This window comes from Microtus ochrogaster, chromosome 4 (genome assembly GCF_000317375.1).
Source record: "Microtus ochrogaster isolate Prairie Vole_2 chromosome 4, MicOch1.0, whole genome shotgun sequence".
In the NCBI taxonomy this organism is placed as follows: domain Eukaryota; kingdom Metazoa; phylum Chordata; class Mammalia; order Rodentia; family Cricetidae; genus Microtus; species Microtus ochrogaster.
The window spans coordinates 1,990,527-1,995,266 of record NC_022011.1 but is presented as its reverse complement, the minus strand read 5'-3'; positions in this window follow the sequence as shown (position 1 = coordinate 1,995,266).

Sequence of the window (4,740 nt, the reverse complement as noted above, 5' to 3'; positions counted from 1 at the left end):
TTCTGGAATGTAAGGATTCCCCCCCAACATCTCTTCCCTTCTGGAATGTAAGGATCCCCCCCCCAAGTATCTCTTCCTTTCTGGAATGTAAGGATTTTCCCTTTAGACACAGAAAACTGAGGATTTCTGGCACAAATGTGACAGAGTGAGAGTTTAATATTTTTTAGATTTTTAATTATTTTTTGTGGGTGCCATGGTGCCCGTGTGGCAGTCAGAGGACAACTTGTGGGGGTTGATTCTGCTCTCCCACCGTGTGAATTTCTGGAACTGAACTGTAGTGGTCATGTGGACAACGAGGGTTTTACTTTTGCAGAGCCATCTTTTTGGCCCAGTTATGAGGTTTTTAAAGTTATATTTTGCAGGTAAGAACCACATATTTCCTTTATAATCTCAGGGTGTTATTTTCTATTCTTTTTCGATTAAAAAGTGGTGGCGCATGCCTTTAATCCCAGCACTCGAGAGGCAGAGGCAGGCGGATCTCTGTGAGTTCGAGGCTAGCCTGGTCTACAAGAGTTAGTTCCAGGACAGGCTCCAAAGCTATAGAGAAACCCTGTCTTGAAAAACAAAAAAACAAACAAAAAAATTATCTATCTTTATGTATATGAATGTTCTGTCTACATGTGTGTCTATATACCATAGGCATGCCTGGTGCCTGTGGAAGCCAGAAGAGGGCATCAGATGCCCTGGCACTGGAGTTACAGAAGGTTATGAGTTGCCATGTGGTGCTGAGAATTGAACCTGGGTCCTCTGAAAGAGTTGCAAGTGTTCTTAACCATAAGCCATTTCTCCAGTTCCATGTTAATCTTTTATTAATAGCAACTGATCAGGCTCCAGATTCTGAGACACCCTTTCTTTTTTAGAGACAAGGTTGTGGCCAAGGATAACCATGAGCTGCTAGTGTTCTGCCTCCACCTTCCCAGTGCTGAGATTATAGGCCGGCTCCACAATAGCCATTTTGTGCAGTGTTGGAGATCGAATAGAAAGGCTCTGTGCATGTTAGGGAAGCACTGTACTGGCTGAGCTGTATCCCTAGCCCCCATTCTTTTTGTGAAATATCTCATCCTCCATACACTGCATGTGAACAGACTGCAGGAGTTAGGTCCCCAATGGAAGAATTACTATTTTTTTAAAAGAGTAAGAGACTCTGAAACAATAATCACACTTGTATTGAGCTTTTGTTTTCATAAAACGGCATTTAGAAAAGTAGAACTATCTCTAGGACGCTTATGACAAATCATTACTGCACAGTACTTCCTTCAAGCCCTGAAAGTGTGGCTTGCTCTGAATTCGCTACTTTAACGTGACACACAGAGGCTCAGCACACAGAGTGGTCTTCACGGCTCTGCCAGATGGTCCCTTCAGAGTAAATGCTTTCCACATGATAATGTTTATATTTGTGTTTCTGGCATGAACGAATACTCTTCTCTTGATATTTAATAAAAACCAGATTATTCCATTTCTGTCTCACGAAACCCAGCACCTTCCCATTCTGTCTGGTGAAGGTTATTTTCCCCCTGTTGGTGAGGTGGCAGCCAGTGTGGGCTCTGGAGAATGGATCCCTTTCTCTCCAGCCAGAGTGGCATGCAGCTGAGAATGATTTGAGATTCATCTCTCTCCATGAAGGCTGAGTTAGTCCCAGAAAGAGTGGCAAGAGGCCGGGGACCCAACATGGACATCCTTTTAACTCCTAGACTTTCCTTCTAGCTGATATTCTGGACCCGGAGACCGAGTCTGAACCTGGGTCCTCTGGAAGAGTTGCAGAGGACTTAACCACTAAGCCCATATTTATCCTGTTCGCCGAAAACTAAGGCATTCCTTGTGAAGACTCCATTTTTTCCGGCCTGGAATTCTTACAATTGTGGCCATGGCAGGAGACAACTTCCTCTCCTTTGTCTCTCTCTGGACCTTTGCATGCAGGAAGAATGGTACCGAGCCCTAGTCATGTGGTCTGCTGTCTCTTGAGATGTCTTTGGCTTAGAGACACTGATTCTGGTGAACGGTAAGGGCAGGGTGGCTCAGAACAGGCTTCCTGCCCTTCAAAGATGAGCTTAGTCCAAAGAGATGTAGAAAACTGGTGTGGAGTGTGGCTGGAGATTCTAAAGCCAGCAGCTGGCTTTCTCCAATGGAAAGGGATTCAGTGGCGGGAGCGGGAAAGTGTAGAAGGGAAGGGAAAGGTTGAGCCCTGAGGCAAGAGCTAGACACGCATGGGGTTGGGTTCTCTCCTCCAGTCACCCTTTAGCTGACCAGACCCTGGCTTCTGTGGTTGATCTAGCACGGAGATGAAGCCCTTGAAGGGCCCCATGTGCATCACTGCGGTGAAGACCATGTGATTTAACTTCCCTGTCCTCATCTCTCTGCAAAGTGTATTGGAATTCTCTTTATCCTCAGTTTCTGTGCTTGAATGAGATTTCCCTGGTGGTTTCTTCACCTTCTCCAGAGTGGCTACCCACCTCTCCACCAAATTTGGCATTTTCCAAGGTTCTGCCTTAGGACCCTTTGTTGTTGTGACAGCTGAGTGTCTACCGTTCTGTTATCAACTGTACTGTCTTCAAATATCATCTTTGAATCTACAGGCCTGATTGTGAACTCATTTATAAACTCCGGAATAATTTTTTTCTAGAATGTCCTAAGCGGAGAAGAATCTATTGTGATATACCTGGTGAGGACCTCTAGGATGTGAAGAGTGGAAAAGACTAGGCTGGAGGAATAAATGGTTCAAGCGGTTAAAAACTGGCTGCTCCTGCAGAGGACCAGGTTCAATTCCCAGCCCCAACAGCAGATCACAACCATCCATAACTCCAGTTCCAGGCATCCGACGCCATTTTCTAACCTCCATAGGCACCAGGCACACATGTGGTATACACACATGCAGACAAAACACTCATACACATAAAATAAAACGGATCCTAAAAAACAATGGGAATGACTTGGATGAAGTTATTAAGAAGCTGGCAAATAAAGTGAACCAGGTTCTGTGGTGGATTTTCTGTCAACAGAGAGTGAGGGGAAATGGAGAGCAGAGACAGGAGAGGACAAAGCGAATCATCGGTTTTGTGCTTTGAATACCTTGGAGAGGGGGCACACCCTTGTCGGAGCGCAGGAGTTTATGCTCGGTCACTCCATTCTCAGCACTGTTTGTCGTCTGTTACCGCTAGAGAATTTTCGGTAGAAAGGGAGTAGAGTTCATGACCTTAACAAGGGAGCCGAAATCCTTCGTAAACTGGCTTTGTTAGGTCTCATTGTAGTCTTCCCAGACAACAGACTCTGCAGGGCAGTTTTTCACCTTGCCTCTGCTCAAGCTGTTCTTTCAGTCTGGAGAATTCTTCCCACACTTCCTGCCTAGGAACATCCTACTTATTCTTCGGTTTGCCCCCCACTTCCCAGTCCTCAGAGAGCCTCCTCCTTCCTATGAACATGCGTGTTTCTGTGCCATAGGGATTTGATAGCGTGATGAGCCCAGCACTACCCATAATCCATTTCTTTCTTCATCATTATCACCCACTCCTGCTCTTCACAACCCCAAATTTCTGTCCCTGCACACAATGTATAACACAACACATATGTGCATAGGTGAGAATTAATCGCTACCTATTCAATACCTTCTCAACATTTTTGTGTCTTTCTCTTGGTTTAGAATGCAGGTTTTCAAATATGTACTTCTTTTATTGATTGGCAGTTTGTTTTCTAGACAGGCTTTCTCTGTGTAGCCCTGGCTGTCCTAGAACTTGCTCTGTAGACCAGGCTGGCCTTGAATTCACAGAAATCTGGCAGTTCTGTAAGACAGGGATGTATCTCATCAATCTTCATCTTTTTCTGGCTTGCTAGCACACAACTTTACACATACTGTGGTTCATGAAATAACAAAGAGTTGAGGAAGGAATAGGAGAGACGTGGTTGTTGGAATGGACGGGGCCTGCTGCGCAGTATGGTCAGCTCGCACGGAGGCTGCATTCTATACATAGACTTCTCTATCACAAAGCCATGCATGTGCGTGTTTTGCCACGTATGCACAGGCAGACAAGTCAAACTGTTAAGTCCTTCATCAGCAGGACATTATCATTCCGCTTATTGAAAAAGATACATGGCCTCTTTGTGTAACTGAGACTCCTGCATATTTAGCTGTGCGGCTGTATGCCCGTGTCTAGTGTCGTAAAGAGACAGGGCCTTGACTGATCGCCCAGTGATGATCCATTGCTGTTCTCATTTGTTTCCCAGCAGGGAGGATGGGAAAGTGGCCGACTTTTGATTAATGAGATTTCTTTGACCCTTAATTATTCTTTTCATATGTTAGCCCCTTTCCTCAACCTGCTTTGATTTTGGGCAACACAAGGGAAAAATGAAAAGCTATTGTCTTCTAAAATGAGGCCTGGGCTAGCAAAACTGCTGACCTTCCTCCTGGATGCTCACACACGTTTGCTCAGCTCTAACACTATGCACGTCCTCTATGGACTCTCTACATGTGTGTTCCATGCTATCTGTTTGATCACCCATCAGTCCATGCTTCTCTGATCCTCCTTTGGTAAGAGCATTTTATTTTTGATCAGCTGTTTTCCATCAGAGTAGAGAGTTTCTGTTCAACCCAGATTTTCTGAGGAATTACATATACAGCTAAGAATGATTGCTGAGCATGACAGTTTCATTCCACATTGCGGCTCCCAAGCCCCCCTTCACAGTATGCTGGCACCTGGGAGAGCCACCTAGGTGCCTTTGCTTGCCCTTGATGTTAGTGCTAGGTGACTG